The following is a 25830-nucleotide window of genomic DNA, read 5'->3' as shown; positions in this document are numbered from 1 at the left end:
CCAAATGCAGCATGAGCAACAGAAAGATGACCAATCAACCTTTACGAAGGGCCTCCCATTGTGCAGCAACACAAGTTGCAGCATTTTTAGTAACTCTTGATCCATTTGAGATACTGGCCTTGGTTATGGAGTGTTTTGTTGTGCACTGCATGTTGTTAAATGTTACTTCAGTAACGTATTGCCAGAGAATCCTATTCACAAAGGGTGATTAACAATGAAAGGACTACTATCCATATGCTGAGTTTGAATTAAGCGTGTTAATCCATTTTGAGAGCACCATATTAATTCTTTATCGGCTAAAAATAATCCCACTATATGTTCAATGTCCATATGTTCCGAAAAATCACTGGCAATTCACTGTCCAATTTCCTCTTAATTGCCAGTGATCTTCTTGAAAGCACCCCTGTACAGAGTTGTAGATCTTAGTCATCTGGCAGGTTCATATCTCAGTACCTTTTCTTTATCTAGGTTCAGTGCTTAATTTGAGCTGGTGGTTGCAGGTGTGGCCCTCCAGCTCTTTTTTCTTTGACAGCACTTATTGGTTCTCATCAGACTTTGACCCAGAGCAAGCAAGAGAAAACACAAAAGAATGGAAGAAGAAGAAAACCGAAATACATTAAAACAGTGACAAAGAAAGAAAACAGGGATGAAAGAGAACCTTCAAAAGTGAATTAATGGGTCAGGGAGTGTCTGGTGCTGGATTAAAGAGGCATGAGGTGGAATCAAGGCTATGTAGCCTTTGTAATTAGTTCCCCTGATATTCAATAGCACCACCCACTGTCTTCTGACTAAAACATTGGCCCAATACAAATTAAGCACTGCATAGGTGGCTTTGTGGTCCATATATCGTATGAAATTGTCCTACAAGATCCATTCTGTGTTTTCCAGAATGATTCAGGCATTTCTAGGAAGAGGCTAATTTATAAGAAGGACAGAGCCCTCAACTGACATCTTCCTCAATGGTGCTTGAGAACATTTTGAGCACTGTGTCCCTTTAAACCTTTGTTTACATATAGAAAATATGCCTTTCATCTTGCAGTGAAAACGTAGCTCAGGCAAGGTGCTCCACAAATCCCTAAATGATGTAACCCTCATGGTCTCTAAGTCACACATAGGGCAAACATTAATTGCTCTCTTTTTGTATTTTACAACATTGTAATTCCAGTTTTACACATACGCAGAAAAATTAAAACAAACCTACATACCTACAGTATTTTTCTAGTTGTTGGCAGTAGAATCACATTTTAGAGCAGTAAACGTTGCTCCAAAAATCCCTAATTGATGTAGAACTTATACCCTGTAAGTCACACATATGGCAAACATTAATTTCTCTCTTTTTTATTTTATAACATTGTCATTTCACTATCCCACATAAGCAGAAAAATTTAAACAAACATACATGCATACATTATTTTTCTAATTTTCGGCAGGAGTTTCACATCTTAAAGCAGCTTGTCTGAAATAGGGGCCAGCTCTATAGATTTCTATGTGTTGTGTAAAGAAGGATAAAGGTCAGATCTTTCACAAAACTGAGCAAGAAACCGTTATGGAGCATTTACAATGATAATTCTGCACTTTTGGTAATTTAGGGCCATATGTAGGAAGCCTTTTGCGCCTCGCAAATGGCGAAAAACGCAGTTTGCGAGGCGCAAAAGGCTGAACGCGATGCAGAATCACATTTTGCGAGTCGGTACCGACTCGCAAAATGTGATTCCGACTCGCAAATAGGAAGGGGTGTTCCCTTTCTATTTGCGACCGCATCGCGATGTAGAGTTGCTTTGTGACCGCGAAAGCGGTCGCAAACCAACTCGCAGTTACCATCCACTTGAAGTGGATGGTAACTCATTCGCAAAAGGGAAGGGGTCCCTATAGGACAAAAATATTTTTTCAGAGCAGGCAGTGGTCCTATGGACCACTGCCTACTCTGAAAAAAACTAAACCAAATGGTTTCGGAATTTTTTCTTTTTGCAGCTCGTTTTCCTTTAAGGAAAAACGGGCTGCAAAGAGAAAAAAAAACTGCTTTATTAAAAAAGCAGTCACGGACATGGTGGTCTGTTGTCTCCAGCAGGCCACCATCCCCGTGAGTGCCTAGACTCGCTATGGGGTCGCAAACTGTGGCCCACCTCATGAATATTCATGAGGTGGGTCTTTGCGACCCCATAGCGAGTCGCAGAAGGTGTCTGAGACACCTTTCTGCATCTCGGATTGCGAGTTGCCATTTGCGAGTCGCTATGACTCGCAAATTGCAAGTTGCAATCGGATACCTACCTACATCTGGCCCTTAATTCCATTTCTAGCACTCCTATAAATATCATGAAATTCACAACGTGGCCCTTTTAAAGTGGGAGAGGCTCTGGCGCTAGAGCCTACGTCCCAAAATCAGGTATGCTACTATAGCAACTTATTTACTAATCAGAAAATAATTCCTAAATTAGATATGACTTAGTTATACTGAATAGGTCTCAGACATCTTGCATTGACTGACATCTATTCATACATGCAGAAAGAAATGTGCACTTTAATTTTACATGAACCAGCTTTTCCACTTGCACGTTTCTATTTAAGAAAATTAGGTGAATAGAAGCCGAAACAATGGTCTCTGTGTTAATAAATTGTCCCTCAAGAACCATTCTGTGTTTTCCATAATAATTCACGCATTTCTAGGAAGAGGCTAATTTATAAGAAGGACAGAGCCCTCAATGGACATCTTCCTCAATGGTGCTTGAGCACTGTGTCCCTTTAAACCTTTGTTTACATGTGGAAAATATGCCTTTCATCTTGCAGTGAAAACGTAGCTCAGGCAAGGTGCTCCACAAATTCCTAAGTGATGTAACACTCATGCTCTGTAAGTCACACATAGGGCAAACATTAATTGCTCTCTTTTTGTATTTTACAGCATTGTGATTCCAGTATTACACATAAGCAGAAAAATTAAAACCACATATTTTAATGTTAAATATTAATGTACATCAATTTGAACTATGTATTTTAAATGTAGAACAAAAGAGAAAAATGCTACAGTTTTGTTAACTTAATTGTTAATTAAATAGTTAGGGCCTCATTATGAGTCTGGCGGACTTGTAGTAACGGTTGGACCACCCCAATCCAGGCAGTCCGACCACCACATTATGACCATGGCAGTCCGACCGCTGTCCCTCCCAGGAGCATAATTCACAGTGGCATGGTGACAACCGGAGTCGTGGTCAGCCACGGCAGCGCTGAGTTCAGTGCCGCTGTGCTAATCATGAGTCCCATTTCTGGCAGCCTTTCCATAGTGGGGACCCTACCATAGAATGGCTGGCAGATACACAATGCAGGGGCCCCCCATGCCCAGCACCCTCGGAATGTGCACTGACATTGTGCATTCCAAAGGTTCCAGAGGCCCCCTCTGTGCAACGGCATTGGCCAATGCCACCGCATGGTTTGCGCTGAGCTGACTGGCAGAAACATCTAATTTCAGAACTTTACGCCGGTCATCCCAGTGGAAACCTCAATGGGCACAGCGGGGGAGATCGAGCCCCTTAATAATCTTGAATAAAATAATTGTAATTTTAATTTGCATTTATTATTCCAGCTCTGAGATGGAGTACATGTATGACTGTTTTGGAACACTTGTGGTTGTAGTAACTATAGACGTGCAGTTTGTGAACAGCAATAAGCTTACTCTGTTGTGAATAGGTTGATGGCTCTCCCTAAATCTTTCTCTATCCATCCCCTCATCCCTCCTTAATCCTCCCTAAATCCCTCTCATTTAGTAGTAAGTATTTCCCTTTTTCAGCCACTCCCCCGGTCCCTCCCACACTTACTATTAAGTAGTAAACTTACATATATGAGAACCTCCCTATGGGAAAAATAGGAGAGGTGGAGATTTAAACTCATAGGTTTGTGAATTTAATTTTGTAGTACTACTGTAGTACTACTTTACGTACTACAAAAATAATTATGTAAATCCGGTCCTGAGTGTGTGACTAAATAGGATATGTGCTAAATGTACATGTATTCTTACTTAAAAACATCTGGGAATTATAAATATTCCCATACATAATGTTTTGTATCATAGTGTCTTATTAGGATATTATTATTGATTGAGCGATGAGACATGATGCATATTAGCTCATAACCAGTATCATCCTTAACACCAACAAGGTCAATGGTGCCAAACTCAAGCTGATTATGAACTTTTCACTAAAACATGCCCATAATATATTTCACAATGTTTTCTTGTTAAAATATCTCATTCATTTTAAGTTACTGAATAAGAGGTAAAACATGATGCATGTCAACTCACATTCAGTCTGCCATCCTAAAACTCCAATTTGATTTGTGGCACTAAACACATTCACCTTACAACTTCCTCTTTCTATGCATACTACAAGGCAATTCACTAACACATTGTCTCAAAACATGCTGCATGTTCAGTTTCAAATTAAGCATCACTATTCAGAAGCATGTTAGAAGCATGTTTGAAGCATATTGATAGTCAGGGTCACGCAAAACCTAATTTTCACATAATGGTACATCAGATAATACTATTAGGCTTCACTTACTAATAGTGTAGTTGAACGCAGTAACTGTTAACCAACATCTGGTTGAACACCCTTAATGTAGATGAACCTATGAGTTGTGCGGATAGAAAATGGCACCCAAAGCAACCATTAAGTATCTTCTTTCTTTTGGCATGTTTGGAAAGTGTAATGTAATGTGATCACACTTTCTCTAATTATGCACAACTCAATTTTCTACATGCAAAAAGCTCTTATAGAAAGGTTGATAGAAAAGTCTTTATAAAAACATACTCAAATTAGTCTTTCATGTTAAATCTAAACAAACTCATATGCTCGTCAATTAATCATATTCAATTAGTATTAATATTATGCTAAATGTTGTTTTTTGGTCATGTAAAGATCACCAGAAATATTCTCCATTATTATACACTATCCATTCAAGACCCATTCTACTTTTAAAAACGAATTCACTAAAGTAGTAACTTTAAAAAATTGTCCCTATATTCAACATTGCAAACATTCAATCATGGCGGTGTATAATAAACAATTGAGCCCATAGCTAAGAGGCTACTATTTGCTGGAAAGAGTTACTATAATGGCACCATAATGGTGATATTTAATATTAAGCAGGAATAAGACATATTAAATGTGAAATTGTAAGACATTGTGATACTCATTATCAAAGCTTGAACACTTTGGGCCTGGTTTACACATTGGTGGATGGGTTACTCTTTCACAGTGGTGATGGATGTCCCATCTGCTGAAATCTAAATTCCATAGGACATATGTCTCCTAGCTCATAGAATTTCACCAAGCATTATCTTGGCTCTTTTTTTGTAGGGATTGTTAAAGTTAATGTATAAAGTACTATTAGTAGCAGTAGATTGCCAATATAGCCTGGAAATACATTTATCTTCATGTATCAACGTCTCCACATTTAAAAACACATTTTTCTCTTTATTTCATAGTCAAAATGACATTACAGTGATTTTGATTTAATGCTGTTTGAAATTTTACAAATCTATAGATTTTGACATATTTTCAGTCAATGACTGAATACCTGCTTTAATGAGACAACAAGGTGGAAATGTGCCTCCTTTATGTATCTCAGGAATTAAGTATATTATTGGTGTAACAGGGTGCTTATTTTTTTTAAAACACATGTCTTTTCTCGGAATATCAGCACAAGCCAGCAACACTTCAAGCTATAGTTTGCAAGCCCAATGTGAGAAAAAATACATTTTCTATGAAATATCCAGAAATGTGTTGCACTAGTCGCCAATAGAAGATCACAGAGTATAACTGAGGCAACACCTCCAAAGCTTTGGTGACTTATCTGTCTAAAATGTAACATGATGGTTGGCAAAGGCTGAACAGGAAGAGGAACAGAGGTGGTAATATATACAATGCTGCTTCATGTTTATGTATCCTTTAGTCACTGAAGGTATTGGAGGCAACATTATTTCTATATGCGTTACGGAAGACATTTTACTCTATCAGTTATACTCCACTGATAGTGCTGTTGTGAATTTTTCTCTTTATAGGTGATATCAGGATGCATGCACTAGCATTCCATCATACCTATATCTTTCTCTGCACTACTGCTGCTTTTTGAAACAGTGAAGCATTCCAAGAGCTGCATATGTTTTACTTTTACTAGTCTACTGAATGCACTGATGTATCATTGTGATGGGACAGACATCATTGGCTTGCCTCTGGCTCTACCAGGCCAATGAAGGGAACATAACTAGACTGAAAACGAGAATACTGCTGAATGATACTCCTTTAATTTTTTGAAAGAGAAATGTGTGATGAATTGTTTAATTACGTTTCTTATGCCCTGTTTCTAGATTTTGCACCCATTTTGTTTGTGGACTTGCTTGAACAGATTTATCATTTATGCATGCCACATTTAGAAAACGGGTTCTTAAACTTAGTTTCCAATGAAACATAAAGTATTCTTAACTACAGTTGCTATATTGCTGAGAAAGTGTTTTGTGCTCTGCTTTTATGCAGTCTGTGCTAATGTCATGTGGTTGGCAGACCAATGCACCAATGTTGAAATTTAATACAGTGTTTTTCCACTCATGAATATTGTGTACTTCTACTTTTTTGCTAGGTCCTAATTGTCAATTCCATGGTTGAGAATGTCTATGTAGATTTTATTCTCCACTCTACAGTGATAGGGATGATGTATTTTATTACATGTATCTGTAATCCCTTTGATCCATACTATCTTTCTTGTCTCTCATTTTATCGTTCCAAGCTACCACTAACACAGGACAGCGGCATACACTTTAAAGCTTTTCTCGGTCCAATATTATTTGGAATTGACTACTTTTATGAGGCCTGGCTTAAACCTTTGACTTGGAAAATAATTAATGTTACATAAGAATGGGCATATTTTTGCTAATAGCGACTTCAGTGGGGTATAGTTGTATTGCTACTGCTTGTGAAAATATTATTTTAGTAAGTCACCAAAACCAGAGTACTGAGTGTCAGTATCTTTTTCAAGTGGTAATCTGAATCGTTTGGAGCTCACTTCGGTCATTTAGTGTTCCATTTAGCTCTGTAGATACTGTGGGTCAGATTTATCTTTGGATTGCATTGCCCTTGTGTCACAGATAGTGACACAAGGCCAACACAATCCTTAAGTCAGATTCACCATGCCTCGCAAGGCCACCTTGTGTGGCCCTTCGTTGCCTGGTAAATCTGGAGTAATGCACGACAGCCCTAGTTGCTGTCTTGCATTACTCTGTGCCAGAAAGTAGTTACATGTGAGGAGCGTGGGTATTTCCGTGCATTCACCCATGCATTTTTGCACATTTCCAGATTTCCCACGACTGGTAAACCTGGAAATGCGTCAAAATTGTACGCCTTCCCAATAGAGATGCAGCGTTTATTTCTCCCCATTGTTTCTCCTTTCTGCATTCTGCATTCATAGCAGCACACTTAGAAAGAAGAAAACACTTCTAAGAATTGTTTTTGTGAAGGAAGGTGTCCCTTCCTGCACAAAAACAATCCTGCCTACAACACAGGCACACTTTGGCGCTAGGCACCCACTAATGTAGCAGCACAAGGAGAGAGCAGGAATGTCATTCCTGCCCTCTCCATTTCACACATCACAATGCGGCAAGTTCCCTTGCTCCATTGAGCTGCGTCACAGTTTGACAAATCTAGACCTGTGTGTTTACCACTGCCCTCAAAAAACCTCTGCCCCATAATTTTAGGTCTTGTTTGACAGTGTCACTGCCTGCACACCTATTGTTGCCAGAGGATTATTGCTCTCTCTCTCTTTATGCTATTACAAGTATGGTGTAACCCTCCACCTCTTATAGAGAGCTTTCACTCTAATGCATTCAGGGTTATTGTACATCTCAAAACTAAACTCATGCATCACCTAGTAAATTCTTTAACTCATAAACAGGGCCACTGGAATTATGTGATTCTGCAGCTGTGGCATTTTTCACATAATTATGCATTCGTGCACCCTTGCCATGTAATCTACTTTATGCACAATTCGTAGATTTTAACAAAATAAAATCATTTTGATTTCAATCACATCAAAATCACTTAAAACGCCACCTCAAGTGTTGCCGTTCAGGGCAGGAGGCTTTCTATCATACAGAAACAGGTCTGTACAAATGTCAACATAGTAAATAACATTGCTTAAAAATGTGCTGCATTAAGATGCATAATTAGCCTTTTCTTGCTGCATGAGTTAGTTAACCCTGCCACATAATTGGGCCCTCCGCTTCCGCATAATTACAGTGGCCTAACTCGCTAATGAAGTACATACAGAAAGCTATATTTTTTTGTTTATTTTTTCATTGCAGGAGATGTCTAATCAGGACTCAAAAATCAAGCTGGGCATACTAGCTTTGCCAGTTTTTATTGTGATTTGCATCAGTTTTAAGTAGCTTAAAACCATGGTCTCTACATTAAGGTCTCACACTTGTTCCACCTATTTGCCGTTGGGCACTGGATACCATTAACTAGAAATCAGGCACGTGTAGATAAGCTAATACATACAAATTCACATGTAGTATGCAATATAATTAATTACTGATTCTTAGCTTAATCAAGCATCACCATATTTCTCAACTGGTCCATATAAATTCTGCTTTTCTGCACCTTAAGCCTTTATTTTGCTGTTTTATCTTTTATGCTAAAGCTATAGGGCAGGAAGAAATCATGCTGTGTCCGTGTCTTAAATCCCATTAATTGCAACCTTTTATTTCTCAGAAACAAATATCCTGTTAGCAGTGCTGAGTTTGGGATCGTGACCTTTTAATTTCTATAGAACATTTAAAATTCAGCTACTTACAATCTCCATCCTAAAAATTCCAAATGTATATTGTTAGAAATGGGGTCTCTAGTTGGCAGTCGGTTTGCACCCTGTCCAAGTAGGGACCCTCACTCTAGTCAGGATAAGGGAGATACCCTCTCAGATAACCCCTGCTCGCCCCCTTGGTATCTTGGCACAAGCAGTCAGGCTTATCTCAGGAGGAATGTGTAAAGCATTTGCACATAACACACAGTATTAAGTGAAAACACTGCAAACAGACACCACACCAGTTTTAGAAAAATAGCCAATATTTATCTCTATAAAACAAGACCAAATACGATAAAAATCCAGCATACAATAATACATTTATGAATTCTGCAAGATTTACTCAAAAATACAGTTCCTTGAAGTCGATAGCTCCACCTGGGGCTATCTTGGCGTCGTGATCAACAAAACCAACAGTTCAGGCCGGCTGCGGCGTAGCGGGCCAGCTACGGTGTCGGGAAGACCCACAAACAGTATCTTGGAATTGCAGGGTGTCGTGATCCTCACGGTGAGCTCCGGAGAGCGGCATCGTTGACGTTGCGGTGTCGGTTCCAGAGTTGGAGCAGGAGTCGTCGGGCCCTTGAGGTCACACGCGTTGCGGATCGAACTCCAGGCTGATGAAGTCAGGTGCGCCGACGTGGATGGCATCGGGGCTGCGGTGCGAAGCGGCACGATGAGACGCATGGTGCCCACAGGTCACAGTGCAGGCAGCCACTCGGTGATGGCATCCAGCAGCGTCGGGGAGACCAGGGCTGCGGTGTGAAGTGGGGCGGTGCGACGTGCGGTGTCGACAGGTCACGGTGCAGGCAGCGGCGTCGCCATTGCTGGAGCGCTGTCATCGGTAGGCCTAAGCCAGCGGGACGGGACGGTGCTTCGTGACCCCCCACGAGCAGTGTCCACAGGCCACGGTGCAGGCAGGATGCCTGATGACGACACAGGAGTCGATGGTGCTGGAGTCGGTGGACCGGGGCTGCAGTGCGGGACGGGACGGTGCTCTGTGTACCTCATGAGCGGTGTCCACAGGCCATGGTGCAGGCAGCGGCGCCGGTGTCAGCAGGAGCTGCGTCGTCCGGGATGCCCAGGCTACGGTGTGAGCAGGCGATGCCAGAGTGCCGGACCCACAGGTCGCGGTGCGAGCAGCGGCTCAGTGAAGTCATCTGATGACGGCATCGGAGATACCAGGGTCGCAGTGCGAAGCAGGGCAATGCAACTCTGTGTGGCATCGGCAGGTCACGGTGCAGGCCATTGGCATCGTTAACGGCATCGCAGTGGTTTCTCCTCTTGAACAGCACAAAACACACAGTTCCCAGTGCTGAAGGTCGAGAAAACAGAAGTCTTTGGTGTCCCTGAGACTTCCAACAGGAGGCATGCTCTACTCCAAGCCCTTGGAGAATTTTCTCAAGCAGGACACTCAGCAAGTTCACCCTTTGCACTCTTTTCTGGCAGAAGTAACAATTGCAGCCCAGACCAGCAAAGCAGCACAGCAAAGGGACACTACTCCTCCTTCAGCTCTTCTCCTTGCAGAGGTTCCTCTTGATTCAAGAAAGATTTTCAAAGTCTGGGGTTTTGGGTCTTCTTCTTATCCCCAGTTCTTCCTTTGAAGTTGGCAAACTTCAAAGTGTTTGCAAGATCCTTCATTGTCCAGGCCAGGCTCCAGACGCACAACAGGTGGTTGGACAACATTGTGTGATGGCAGGCACAATCCTTTCAGGTGTGAATGACCACTCCTCCCTCCTCTCTAGCTCAGATGGCTCTTCAGGATATGCAGGCTACACCCCTTCCCTCTTTTGTGTCATTGTCTAGAGAGGTGCAAACAGCCTAACTGTAAAACTGACCCATACAGACAATCCACAAACAGGCAGAGTCACAGAATGGTATAAGCAAGAAAATGCCTACTTTCTAAAAGTGACATTTTCAAACAGACAATTTAAAAACCAACTTCACTAAAAGATGTATTTTTAAATTGTGAGTTCAGAGACCCTAAACTCCACATTTTTCTCTGCTCTCAAGGGGAATCTGCACTTTAAGGATATTTAAAGGCAGCCCCCATGTTAACCTATGAGAGAGATAGGCCTTACACAGTGAAAACTGAATTTGGCAGTATTTCACTGTTAGGACATTTAAAACACACAAGTATATGCCCTACGTTAAACATACACTGCCCCCTGCCCACATAGGGCCTACCTTGGGGGTGCCTTGCATGTAGTAAAAGGGAAGATTTAGGCCAGGCAAGTAGGTACACTTGCCAAGTCGTATTGGCAGTTTAAAACTGCGCACACAGACACTGCAGTGGCAGGTCTGAGCCATGTTTACAGGGCTACTACTGTGGGTGGCACAACCAGTGCTGCAGGCCCACTAGTAGCATTTGATTTACAGGCCCTTGGCACCTCTGGTGCACTTTACCAGGGACTTACCAGTAAATCAAATATTCCAATTATGGATAAACCAATACCTAGTACAATTTAGATGGGGAGCACTTGCTGATTAGCAGTGGTAAAGTGTGCAGAGTCAATAAACCAGCGAAAACAGAGTCCAAACCCAGGAGGTCAGAAGGCAAAAAGGCAGGGGAGACACGCCAAAAAGCTGCCAGGTCTAACATATATCACATGCAGCCACTTTGTTTCTATACTATGATTACCACCAACAAATGCTCACCCGCAGTGGACTGTTGAAGATGGACCTGATAATCCTGAGGCTTTAGTGTTATGAAATATCTTGCCTCAGAGTTACTATGCAGATTGAAATAGTAATCTCATGCAAAGAATGACTAGATAATGAAGTAATAGAGGATCATATTTCAACATGCAGCTTGCGATTTTCTGAAAAAGGAAGGTGATAAACTGAATTTCAACAGGACACATTTCCCACTGGCAATATCCCAAATAGGCATAAAAAGTCTCCATCATTCATGAATGACATCGTTAGGTGTGAGGAGTACCAGAACATCCACGTAGACATCCCTTGAAGATGTTTAAAACGTGATGATTGAAAAGAATGGCAAATAGGGTATGTGCATGACGTTTTTTGTATTTGTATTGTGCCCTATTCCATTGTATGGCATTATAGCGCGATCTCTATCAGAGAGGCCTTTCGTACATATCTTGAAAGTCCATCACTCAGACTGGACCAACAACTTTTGTGACAGTGCATATTGTTTGTTGGTGTTTAGTTGCACGACTTACTAGCTTGTGCAGTGTTATTTTCAAAATAACTTGTGTTAGTTAAGTTAGTGTGAAATAAAAAGAGTGGTCTCTAAGGAGATCGTTATGTATTTAATGTGCAAAACAGGGTGTGCCTTAGGACCTTTCTTTTTTTCTCTCAGTTTGGGTAATTAGTTGTCCATTTGTTTATTAATAGTATTGTGCTTTTATATATGCATCGTAACCCAGGTTGGTGTATATGATCTCATGTTGTACGCCGAGGGTATGGTATGTTTATGCTAGTTGTATCCGTATGTTTCCAGGGTATATGCTGCTATTGATATGGCACTGCATTGCCAACTATATAGCTATGGTGGCATATTACCCGAGGGTCTTTTCTAGCATGTGGTCTATGAAGAACACCACCTGTAGGTGAAACTGGAACAAAGACATGAGGGGTTATTTTGGGGTAAAACATTCTGGTGAGTATCCGTTGAGGGCCAAAATATTGGATGGCAAAGTTGCTGGTTGCCTTGATATGTGCTGCCTACAATGTGCTGAGTGCTGAGCATGGAGAGCTGTTAGAGGTCCAGTGGAATCCCAGGTCTGGGTTATCAGAGGAGTGCTGGCTGGATGTGGAAACAGAAGTATACTGTGTACAGATTGCACGGTTGTGTGTCAGTTGTGAGTGTGGAAAATGAGATTAATCAGAAAAAAATAGTGATTATAAGAAACATGGTTTAATCGATTGGAGTGATGTTTGGTTAAGCTTTTTGAGAGTGATTACTCACTTCTAATCTTTCCTATCAAAACATCGATACATTCTGAATAAGACATATCACAGCAAAGCCTCTGCCTTTTCTCATTTTGACTATTGCGTACATAAGTTAGAAAACCAAACAACCGGGACCAGCATTGTGGGCACAAGTGCCTCAGCCCCCTGCACTTCTTGTCAACATTCTGTTTTTCTCTGGAGAGATGGGGTCTGGCACCTTTACCCAGCTGCCTCCCACTGCTAATTGGGGTACCAGACCTTGGAGAGCCGAGTAGTACAAGTGGTGGATTGAGGTACTTTGTGTTTGTCATCCCTAATGGATCACTTTGACTGTTGCGAGGAAATGTGAATTGTGATATGCCCAGGATTTTTATTTAAAGAGGGCTGTGAGGTCCCAAAAGTGTTGTCCCAGTCATAGAAAACTGTAGCATCCACAGTTCCTCATACCAGCCCTAAAGTATGATGATGGCAGAGGCCTTCTTTCAACACTGGGACAAGCTAAGTCTTGCATAACCTCTTTCAATATATCCCCCATCTACATCGAGGACCCTCAAAACCCTCTCCCAGGCCTCTTTTTCCACTGGGAAAGGATCCGTCTGCAGTAATGTGCAACCACCTTAACAAAACTCCAATCTGTATCATCGTTATGGATTCAGGACCAAATATCCCATTGCCCATGTCTCACAACAATGAAAGAAGAGCCCAGGGGTAGCAGTAATCGTGCATCCCAAATCAGCAGGTCACTAATTTATGCTGCTCTCCAGCAAGGTAGATTAGAAGCATAACGGAGTTGCAAAATGATGGACCTTTGTGCACAGATGATCCTCATAGGTATAGTTGTCACCATCACAGAACTCCATCTGACTTTCTGACATCCCATTCTTCTGTTCATCTGTTCAGCTCCCTAACTAGTGGCTGTAGGTCTTTCTCACTTGCCTCTCCTCCCTATGTGTTAGCCTCTTTCACACCCTCTGCCCACAAAACGGGCCCTTTGGGCTACTAGTATGCTAGAAGCATCCTTGCAAGTTAGTACTGAATCCAAGATTGACACATACGTTGCACCCTGGTGACCTCCATTCCCAAGAGAGATCTCTTGAGCCTACCACATTCCTAATACTTTCCTTAAATCTCCCTACATCATTGTCTAACACTTTCCTGTCCCCCAGCACACATTTACCTGGTGTTACCCTTTTATTACCCCTAAAACATTAAGCCTTCTTTTTCTTGAAGCGCATCCACCTTGCTGACACCTCCTCCTCCCGTTTAGAGAAAACAAATTGTCACCTAAGAGGCTCAACACGAGGCAAGGGCCAGGGGGCTTCAGAGTGAAGAAGGCGAAAGCATGTCCAAAATACATATAAAGGTGAAAGGTAACTAATAGCTTAGGTGGAGACATATTGCTTAATAAAGTTTTTATGATATTAGTGATTGTAACATGAACTACTGTGCATGAGCTTAATAGCAGTAATCCTGTATGGAGTAGTAACCAATTTAATCTTATGGGAAGAGTTCACTATTCTAACACCAGTGAAACTTGTTAGTGGCACAAGGCGATTTTAGGTCATCAGAAGGATCAGAACGGAAAGGTTGGAGACCAATAAGCAAATCAATGTTTATCTGTAATCATTGATTACAACAGTGAGGAATATCCTCCTCTAGGACCACGTAAATCAAACTATTGCTTTCCTGGTCCATAATGTGATACAAGCAAGAGCCATCTTTAGCTGGAATTGTCTTTGCAGTTCAACATTTAGACATTCATCGCAGACAAGCTAAGACTCAATTTAATGTGAAGTTAAGCAGTGCCATTGTTGTGCGAAGAGGATACAATATTAATCAAAACATATATTATTTTGTTATAATGTGTCTGACACAAGACACTGTTGCAAAGTTACATTGCATATGTGGAAAGTATTTGCACACTTAACAAATGGTATCGCAAAGCAATAGGGTAAATGCATTTTTATCAGGTAATTTTACTGACATTTCAATAGAATATGCATGAAATACCTGCACAGTCAGAGATGGAGCAGCTTAAACATTTCACAAGTGTTATTTCCACACCGAACACGTTGCACCACTCCTACCAAAGAATTACGTTCAATGCATTCCTATTTGTTTTTACCAACAAACCAGTGGTTTTCACAGTTGAACACTTGCACATCCAGTGTTGTAATTCTGTTGATACTTTTTCATGGTTTCTCCCTCTTATCGGAGAAGAGCATTCCATCATTTGGTGGTGCTTACACAGTGCTTTAAGTAGCTTTAGCTTTAGTGAACAGCAAACAAAGCATAGTTGTGGTTTGCACATTGAATCAGCTCCACTAATCATATCAAAAGATTATGTTAAATGCAGTTGAATTCAATCCGATTTCCAGTATTATAAGGAATCAGTGACTTGGAACATTTTCTTAAAATCTCACCAGGCTTAATTTGTCCTTTTTGTGAATCCATTGATTGATATTACAATCATAATGTAGGAATAATGCTGCAACGCATAGTCATCATGTGTATGGTGAACACGTAAACAAGAGGGTCTTCAGCAGGGGCAGCCAACAACCACAGAAAGTGGTGGGGCAGGCAAATGAGTAGGGGTGGGTGCATTCAAACACACACTACATTTAAGGAGGGGGTAAATAAAATCAATAAAATAAAAAATAACTTATCTTGCTTGCATGGTGACCAACATATCCTCCTCACCAGCATGAGAGAAGCACCAGGATTGGAGGGAGTGGTTTAAAGTGCACATGTCTGGCTGGCCATCTCAAGACAACCGGCCAAAGAGACATGCACACTTTAAACAAGAGCACAGGCAGCCCACCACTCCTCCCTGCTACTGGCACAGGCACCCAGCTGGCCCCATCCCGTCCCATCCTGATGTTCGGTTCGGGTAATGAAATATATAATGGTAATAAAGTAACTTTATTATCATTAATTTTTCATCTCTGGGCAGTGTATGGGGGCATTTTTGGCAGTGGGGCAATGCTTCTCCACTATGATAGAGAAGCCACCCCTGGTCTTCAGGAGGTAAAGATGTAAGTACTAAATGCCTGGAGTTGTTTTTGGAAAGTATAGTGCACCACGAGATTTCGTTTAGATTTCATGATGGAAAGCGTGACAACAATTGGGATACATTTGTTGAAACAACATGAAATCCCATTCCCTCTATAATCCACTACCAGGACTTTTGTATTTTATTAAAATTGTATGTCAAATAACATGCACATTTGGAAACCTGCGACAGGCAGATATGCTGCGAGGGTGTCTATATTATAAATCAACTCCAACTAGAAATACTGTGTTGCTAGAAGCATAGGTCAGGTGGATCAGGCTTGAGAAGCTGATGACCTAACACAGCAACCAATTCAAAAGGCTAGTTAGAAGTAGGATCAGTGACAATCTCTGATAACCACCAGAGACAATAAATTGCTAAAGGAAGAAAATAAGCCACATTTTGAGGTCAAATTTGATTTGCTTTTAATTATGCAAGTCGAGTGGAAGGCAGCAAAGGGCCCAGTAACTGACTGCATTGTGCTAGTTGACATGGGGGTCTAATAGATTGACCACTGCAGAGAGATCTACGCATGTGATCAACCTTGTAGTTCTAACAAGATCCCTTCAAAACTGAACTGTTGTAGAGTTAGTAATTCAAAAGTACATCAAATGTTTCATGAAAGACATCGTAGAACTGACCGTTCTACTTTTTCTAAGCTGTAGACAGACTGGTACAATAGTTGAACGGAAGCTAAGGTCAGCAGGGATTGATTGTATTTTACTTCAATTACAGTCTCAGACGTTTGCTACATTCAGTTGCCATTGGTACGAGTGTGATGGCCCTTTTACAAACCCTCCTCCTTTAAAATTGTAGTCGGTCACAAAGAGCAGTTTGCAGTCAGAAAGTAATTTCCGACTCGCAATGTATTGTTTGTGCATTCCAACTTGCCCTTTGGCAGACAGATATCCTGTGATTTTGTTTAAATAACAGGAGTTGCAGTCAGAAAATGTGGAGTATATTGTGCACTAAATGCTACCTAGATGTTTACAGTCTCCACCTGTACTGTAACCTTTGAACTGGAGGTTTACTGCTTATTTTTTATAGCCCCTTCTCCTTGATTTAAATGCGAATAAACATTTTAAGTTCTTCTCTCCGTATATTTTTTAGACGTATTGTTACTTTAGTATCCTCTTGTGGAGATCTTGCTTGTGGTAACACAACATTGGTGAGTGCATTGGTTTTATTCGTGGTACTGTGTCGTGCTGTGAGGGGGAGGTCTTAGAATCTTTGACTTGGCTGCTGAAACCATCACCCCTGGAGTCCTGTCAAGGCTGGGAGGCTCAGGGCTATTAAGGGATGCTGCTTGATTGCGAATTCGATACGTGTCTGGCACTCAAGATAATAAGATAATCAGGCATTTGTGAGCTGGGTTAGGTAGCAGTACAGTGCCCCCTCTTTCCTCTGACTTTGAAGGGATAAGTACCTCAGTGCAGTATAAATAGATCTGGATCTCAGACTCTGGCAATGCAAGACAGGTATAGCAGGCATTGTACTTAATTGTTCAGCAGGAATCAAAAGATGGGATTCACTCCTCAGTCCTATGAGAAGAATCCTGTCAAGGCTGGGAGGCTCAGGGCTATTAAGGGATGCTGCTTGATTGCGAATTCGATACGTGTCTGGCACTCAAGATAATAAGATAATCAGGCATTTGTGAGCTGGGTTAGGTAGCAGTACAGTGCCCCCTCTTTCCTCTGACTTTGAAGGGATAAGTACCTCAGTGCAGTATAAATAGATCTGGATCTCAGACTCTGGCAATGCAAGACAGGTATAGCAGGCATTGTACTTAATTGTTCAGCAGGAATCAAAAGATGGGATTCACTCCTCAGTCCTATGAGAAGAATCCTTACTCCTCAAATAAATAGTAGTAAGAATTCTGGGCCTGATTTAAGGTTTGGCATTCCAGCCGCCATCAGTCAAAGTGGCAAAGGACATTACACGTGACACCCAGATGAATTACTGCCTGCCACATTTAAAGACCACCACTGTCCGGGTGGTGACCTTTGTACCTTCAGATGGAGCATTGTGATGGCAGATCCTCTGAAGGTAGCAACATTTTGATGAGAGGCCATTGACAGTTTTGATGACTGTGTTCTCCAAACAATTTCTTTTTTTTTGTTTTAAACAAACTCCCACTTTACCTCTCCATCAAACTCTTATATCAGGCCCTCTGTCTTGTCCTCATTTTCTTATCAACATATGTGCACAGCGTCTTCAAGTGAGGGTTGGACACAGGGTATGCTACAGGTCAACTGTTTTCCAGTACAGGGGCAACTGTCCCAATGCAAATTTCAAATCAAATTCAAAACTACCCGGACACCTCTTTTGGATGGTTACCAAATCAGATGAAAGTGGCTTTCATTTCAGTGGGCCACAGCTTCATTACAATAAGTTTCTAGTGAAACTGTCACTCTCAGTCTGCGCATTACATCCCCGACTCACAGGGGGGTTTGAGGGAACAGCCCAACATTTCCGTCAGAGGTATGCATTCTTGGTCATGTATCTAGGTCCCTCCTTTGGTCAGGTGTTGCACTGACAAGGTCAGAGCCTGTCCTGTTAAGATGTTCAGTGAAACAAAAGATTGTTGCTTCTCCATTCTCTAAGATTATGATTGAAGCCAGTGGGTGGTGCATTGCTTCACAAAGATCTCTCAGGCAAATGGGGGTCACAGAAGGAGTGCAGAGGAAAATGCAGATAAAGTCTGGGAGACAACATCATTGATTAACACTAACCTATGAGGAACCCTACAGCCCTAGGGTCTACATACATAAATGGGAACCCATCATGGGTACTTCAGCTCTCAAATACCTAAACACTCTCGTTCAAACTTCAGATAGAGTCAGTGGGAATCAAGGGGCACATTCAGGGCACACTACTCCCTTTTAGCAGAGAGAGAGTGTAGACAGTCTTTACACTGAGAGTCGTCAGATAAAAAGAACTAGACCCGGTCTTAGAAATGGTAACTACCTGTATCATCAAGAATAAGCACTTCAAGTGGACACCTAGCACCCAATTTCATCTGGCACTCATGCTCATAAGCAACATGCCAGATCTGCTAGAATGATAAAATGAGAAAGGGATTCTCACACTAACACATCACTAAAGTCTTGAAAACCTTTCCTGAGGATACTGTATATAACATTTTCAAGTGATAAGTAATCCTGTGAACATATTGTGGTTAACTGCAAAGGTACACAACAAATATTCGTAAAACCTGGTTGGAGAATTGCAACTTGTACTATTTGAACTAGTTATGCCTCAGTATACTCTAGTCTATAGAGCTCTCTATTAATGTGGTAAAATGTATATTTAAATTCTTATAACATGATAAACCGACATCACTAAATGTAAATAGTTTGTCACAGTGTTTTGATAAGCAATTTCGATTCTAGTATAGAATGATCTGTATATCCTATGGCATGATAGTGTCACAGTGGCTGCAGCCATTATACACACAAGAAACATTCAATGAATAACATTTATCTACAAAACCTCCCTAGGCATTGATATTTAATCACCCTATTGTTGCAGTGCGGCAGAAAGTGGCATGCAGTAGGGTCATTTACCGTGCTAGAAATGTCCAATCAGGCAATCTAGTGACTTTAGATTGTGCTACTTCGATGTGCTACCATTGATTAATGATCAGTTTCACAAACTGAAAAGCTTGCATTTATTCAGGTTTGTGCACAACAAACTAAATTAGTTTTGTAATCTTTTTTGCAGACAATGTGCAAGAGTTTGCTTTTGATTGATGAAATATATTTGTTGTTGCCATCTTATTAACGGAGTGACAGATGAAAGCTTCAAGTAAGGAGATTGTGCTACCATTTAACAGAAAATGATCGATTGTGGATTTTGCCTGAACATTAATACTGTCTTAAACATTTATAGTGGGCAACTGTGTCTTGGTTTTTAGTTGTTATCGCACTTCAGTTCATAACTCCAATGTTAGTAAACAGTGACAGTTTTAGGAGGTGTAAGTTTTTTAGAATATATGTAGTGCACCCTTTAAAATCCACTTCACGGGTTTGCATGCTGCATATGTAGCATTCAACCGAGTTTTTCCTCACAGTTACTTACTGATTACACCACCTGGGGCAAACATATATTGTGCCACAGATTCTGTTATTTTTTGTAAAACCTTCGGCATTTACTGAGGGGGTTCATATGTTCAAAGCTGAATGCCTGCACACTAGAAATCAACAATTATTTTGATAGTTTTAATAAAGATTCTACACAGGAAATAAAGATAAGGTCGAAGAAAATAACAGGCGAAGTCTCAGGAAACTGCATGGCTCACCATATCGCTCCCATTTGTGTGATCTTGTGGCCTAAAATAATCAACTACTTTTCTACCATATGTTAAATGTAATAGGAAAGTAAAATTGAGTAGACACGAAGGGAATGAGGGACTGCAAGATAAGGCTGTTAAGAATTGTGCCTCCCAACTTAATGATTTCTTGACCCAGATCAGCCTTGCCTAGTCACACTCACAAAATGAAGGAAATATGGACTAGTGGATCGAACTGTCACCTTTGGAACGTTGGGATGCAGGTTTAAATCCTGGCATTGGTGCTAGGCTCCACATCTTGTAATTCCGAGCCAATCACTTCAGGCCTAATATAGATATTGGGGGATGAGCTCCTTGATAGGATATAATGTGATTTAGATTTTGGCAGATGGTATACACGTCACCGGTGTGACGGAGTAACTAATCTGCCAAATAACTAAATTAGGCTCTTAGGGCCAGATGTAGCAAAACGCCAATTTGCGAGGTGCAAAGTGCGAGTCCATGCGACTCGCAATTTGCACCTCGCAAATTGGTATGCAGTATGGTGTCTCAGACACCGACTGCAACTCGCTATGGGGTCGCAATGACCCACCTCATGAATATTCATGAGGTGGGTCGCAAATTGCGGCCCCATAGCGAGTATAGGCACTCGCAAACATGGAGGCCTGCTGTAGTCAGCAGACCTCCATGTTCGTGACTGCTTTTAAATAAAGCAGTTTTTTTTTTCTCTTTGCAGCCCGTTTTCCTTAAAGGAAAACGAGCTGCAAATAGAAAAAAATACCGAAACCTTTTGTTTCGGTTTTTTTCAGAGTAGGCAGTGGTCCATAGGACCACTGCCTGCTCTGAAAAAATAATTTTGTGAGCATTCACAAAGGGGAAGGGGTCCTGTGGGGACCCCTTCCCCTTTGCGAATGAGTTACCATCCACTTCAAGTGGATGGTAACTGCGAGTTGATTTGCAACCGTTTTCGCGGTCACAAATCAACTTAAATCGCGGTGCGAGTCGCAAATAGGAAGGGAACACCCCTTCCTATTTGCGAGTCGGAAACACATTTTGCGAGTCGGTTCCGACTCGCAAAATGTGTTTCTGCATCGCTTGAGGGCTTTTGCACCTCGCAAACGGCGTTTTTCGCCGTTTGCGAGGTGCAAAAGCCTACCTACATCTGGCCCCAAATCTCCATGTGCCTAAAAATTTGATGTAAAATGTATTCGATTAAATCCCACTTTATTTACATGATATTGTAGATCGTCTTCCAGTTGCTCACATAATCTGCAACCTTTGTTGCTGTGTTGCTTGACAGCTAGGTTCACACTACATAAAAATCTATACATATATGCAAGAGACAATGGCATCTTGCCGCAGGAGAAATCATGCTAGTTGACTGCTCTTGCATCCAGAAGGGAAGAATGACATGCATAGTGCCCCCTACTAGCACTCCCTCTGCACGAAACACCACATCTCCAACCCAGAATCGGTAGGGCAGAAACAGTAAGTTGGGATAGCCCTCCAGTCCCACTCAAGCCACAGTGCAAGTATGAGAGTGCCCAAACCCCGCTTTGCTCCTACAGTGAAAAATAAATGCTTACTTGACCCAGAATTTAAATGCTGAAAACCATTGACTTAAGAACAAGTGGATTCAGCTTTGTGGCCTTCTTTCTATGTAGTGTTATTGATAGTCATTTCCCAGCCATCTCTTTTGACACTAAAATCCAGATCTGCAGAATGACGACAAGAACCCTTTACTTTATTGCCAGTGAAACAAAACATCTGTATAAAGTTACATTTTTAATCCTGTACCAGCTATGCATGGCAAGCACCCCACTTACTGGGATTCAAAAAACACTGGAGGGGGTTTATTTAGAGTTTGGCAGATCCAGGACATATGGCCCAAGTATATGCTATAAATAGGGCAGATGAGGCATCCACTAATGTTTTGAGGATGTCTCACATTAAACAAACTCTTAATAAACACCACCATTTATTAGATTGTATGCATGTGTGAAAACACCAAAATTGGTGGAGGGGACATCCACAACTTTTTTGAGTTATTTGATTTTATCCCTGTGTACACACTTTAAAATGGCGAGCAGGTCATCCACTAATTTTTTGAAAGTCCAGCATAGGCCAAACTCTAAATATCCCCCTTATTAAGTGAACTGCACAGGTAAGATGTTGTAGATTTATTGTAAAATTAGCAGAACCAAACAAGGATCACATCTCCCCCACGTCTTCCTTCCTTCCTCCACCTTCAACCGTCTACCACCGTTTCTCCTCGTTCAGTCCTTGCATTCCGTCAGCGTGTGAAAAGAAGATGGCTATTGGAATATAATCACTTAAACGAGATAAATAAACCCAAAACATCTGCCCCCTTACAAAAGAATACTATACATTTTACAATGCACATGAATTCACCATTATCTAATACATGAGCATCTATACCAACACAAAATGTAAATGTGAATGCAGCTACTATTGCTAAAATGATAATGAAAGCATGCAATAAAGTAATAACACAATCACATTATATAATCTTGAAACCTGTTGGGAAATGTTATTGTTCTGGATGCTGCATTCTGTCATTATTTCTTACACATTTATTTTCAGCTTTCATTTAATCATTATTTCCCTGATAGTTGTGAGACACTGCAATCTTATTATTGTACCACCATTTACCATCTTACAGTTTTACAGCACTACCCTTTACTATTTCTACTTTTTTAGGTTCTGAAACTTTGGACTCACCCTTAGGAATAATTCAGGGACATTTTGGGGGTGATTCTAACATTGGCGGGCGGCGGAGGCCGCCCGCCAATGTTCCCCCGTCAAAATACCGCTCCGCGGTCACAAGACCGCTGAGGGTATTTTGAGATTTGCCCTGGGCTGGCGGGCGGCCGCCAAAAGGCCGCCCGCCAGCCCAGGGCAAATCTACCTTCCCACGAGGACGCCGGCTCCGAATGGAGCCGGCGTAGTGGGAAGGTGCGACGGGTGCAGTTGCACCCGTCGCGTATTTCAGTGTCTGCTTTGCAGACACTGAAATACTTTGTGGGGCCCTCTTATGGGGGCCCCTGCAGTGCCCATGCCATTGGCATGGGCACTGCAGGGGCCCCCAGGGGCCCCGCGGCACCCCCTACCGCCATCCTGTTCCTGGCGGGAGACCCGCCAGGAACAGGATGGCGGCAGAGGGTGTCAGAATCCCCATGGCGGAGGATTCTGTAGGGCAGTGGTAAACCGGCGGGAGACCGCCGGTTTACCCTTTCTGGCCGCGGCTGAACCGCCGCGGTCAGAATGCCCTTGGGAGCACCGCCAGCCTGTTGGCGGTGCTCCCGTGGTCGGTGACCCTGGCGGTCACCGGCCGCCAGGGTCAGAATGACCCCCTTTATTCTCACATCATTCCCAACACATATCTTCAGTTCTCTGACAACTGGCTTGGTTGGAATCTGTGCATATTTACATTGTGCTCAAATTCTTTTTCCTTCCACTTCGTCTATTTTCCTTTTTGGTAATTCAAACTTACCCATCCAGGCCCTCAACAATTTCGTTGCAGGCACACACCCTCACATCAAAATGAATGGGGATACATCCGTATCAGCATTCGCAGTAGTGCGAACTACCCACAAAAGCTTGTTCAGTTCCATTTTGGGATTTAATCCACTGGCTTTGGCTAGTTGCACATTATCCTTTATCACCTTATTAAATCTTTCCACAAGACCATTACTTCTCAGATGGTAAAGAGATTTATACTCATAAAATTTACAAATCCTTCAAATTGTGATGATGTAAACTGACAACCATTGTCAGACAAAATCTCATCAGGAATACTTTCTTTGATGGACAAAGATTCAAGAAATTTTATCACAGATGTACGGTTGGGGACCCTCACAAACTTGACTTCTGACCAACGACTATAAAACTCCATGACTACAATGCCATATTCAGTAACCCCTCCAGTCAAAGTTATGGGACAAATTATGTCTATGGGCAATTTTGCCCATGCTCTTCCAGGCACAGTAATCCCCTCTAACGGACTTGGCACTGTTACTTGTGATTTGTCACTAATAGAACAACTCATACAATCTCTGACAAAATGTTGTACTTCCTTATCTATTCCCGGCCAACAGAAGTTTTCTCTGATTCTTCTCTTCATAGCACATATGCCAATGTGCGCTTCATGTGCTATGGTAAGTACCTTATTTCGTAACTCTCTAGGAACGACTTACAAAGAAGGCCTGTGGAGCAACCCATTAATTATAAATAATACTTCCATTACATGTTTATACTTTACCCCAACTTCACTGCTTGAAGAGCAATTGTTGCTGTAACTTATTTGATCTCTTGATCTAACTCATGGGTGCATCTCCATTCCTGCTCTGTTATTGCTCCCTCGGAATGACATTCTTAACTACATACTAACTCATCCTCATCTTCACTCATGTCCTCCTTGTCTTCACCAGTCTTTCTTCTTCGTAACCTGGATAAACAATCAGCTGATACATTTTTCTTTCCTAGCACATATTCAACACAAAAATTATGCTCTTGAAACCTATGTTGAACTTTGCAATTCTAGGTGCTGCTTGTTCACCACCCTTAGTGGTGAATAATTGCACTAGAGGTTTATGATCAACAGTGAACCTTGAACCCCACAAAATGGTTTAAAATGTGTTATACCGCACCAACAATCTAGAGCTTCTCGTTCAATGACAGAATAAGTCACTTCTGCTCCCTTCAAGCCTGGAGGCAAACCCAACTACTTCTTCTTTACCTCCTCTTCTGCCGCTAAACCCTTTTGACTGGCATCAGTCATGAGGATACTTTGATCTTTGGTATCAAATGGTTTAAGAGATACTGCCTGCGCTACTTCTTTTTTAATTTGATTGAATTCCTTCCCGCATTCTACATCCCAGACAATTTTGGCAAATTTTTTAAGAAGACCCCTCATGTTAAATGTTTCCTCAGCACATTTGGGTATGAATCTAGTGTAACATTCTATCAATCCCATAAATGCCCTTAATTAATCCTTATCTTCCAGGGCATTGAAATCTTCTATAACCTTTACTAAACTGGTCTTGTGTTCAATGCCTCGGATGGTATTTTGTATCCCAGATACTCCATGGTGGGTGAGTTAAATTTACACTTCTCAGAACTCAGAGTAACTCCCTTATGGTTCAAAATCATCAATACTTGATCCAACTTATCATCATGCAACTTTTGATTCTCTGCAAAAACTAGGACACCGTCTTGTAATGCTATCAAACCAGTCACATTTGTTAACATACTTTCCACTATTTTTTGAAACACTGCGGAAGCTGAAGCTAACCCAAACGGCATGTGTTTAAACTGGAATAAACCCTCAGGGATCATGAAAGCAGTTTAATGCCTAGAATCTGGATGTAAATGTAATTGGTGGTACGCTGATGTCATATCTAACAAACAGAAAACTTTCCCCCCTTTCACTGTGGAAAGTATCTCTATTATATTAGGTAAGGTATATCTATCCAGCCAAATTTGTTCGTGTAAATCGCGTAAATCCACACACATACGCAGGGAGCCATTAGCCTTTCTAGCCAATACTATAGGAACTACCCAAGCTGACTCTTCAATTGCCTCTTTTACATCACTTTTGCTTAATTTGTCTCATTCTTCCTTCAATTTTGCACGCAAAGCAAATGCAACTTTACGGACTTTATGAAATGCTGGTCGAGCATCCCTTTCGACTTGAATTTATGTGTGAAACTCT

The 25830-nt window shown here is 41.5% G+C and overlaps 1 protein-coding gene across 5 annotated transcripts in view; it reads left to right on the top strand.

Annotated features, from left to right (window-relative positions):
- The window catches only part of FBLN2 (fibulin 2), a 737488-nt gene that overhangs the window by 39239 nt on the left and 672419 nt on the right, over positions 1–25830 (top strand). Inside the window, exon 2 of one of the 5 annotated variants that reach the window (XM_069206612.1) lies at positions 19529–19612. The exons of the other annotated variants lie outside the window; for them this stretch is intronic. The gene's annotated coding sequence lies outside the window, so the exon portion shown is untranslated. The remainder of the gene's footprint in view (positions 1–19528; positions 19613–25830) is intronic. 5 annotated transcript variants of the gene reach the window in all.

Source organism: Pleurodeles waltl, chromosome 9 (genome assembly GCF_031143425.1).
Source record: "Pleurodeles waltl isolate 20211129_DDA chromosome 9, aPleWal1.hap1.20221129, whole genome shotgun sequence".
NCBI lineage: Eukaryota > Metazoa > Chordata > Amphibia > Caudata > Salamandridae > Pleurodeles > Pleurodeles waltl.
Note: the sequence above shows the minus strand (reverse complement) of the source record. Positions and strands in the feature narration are given on the sequence as shown.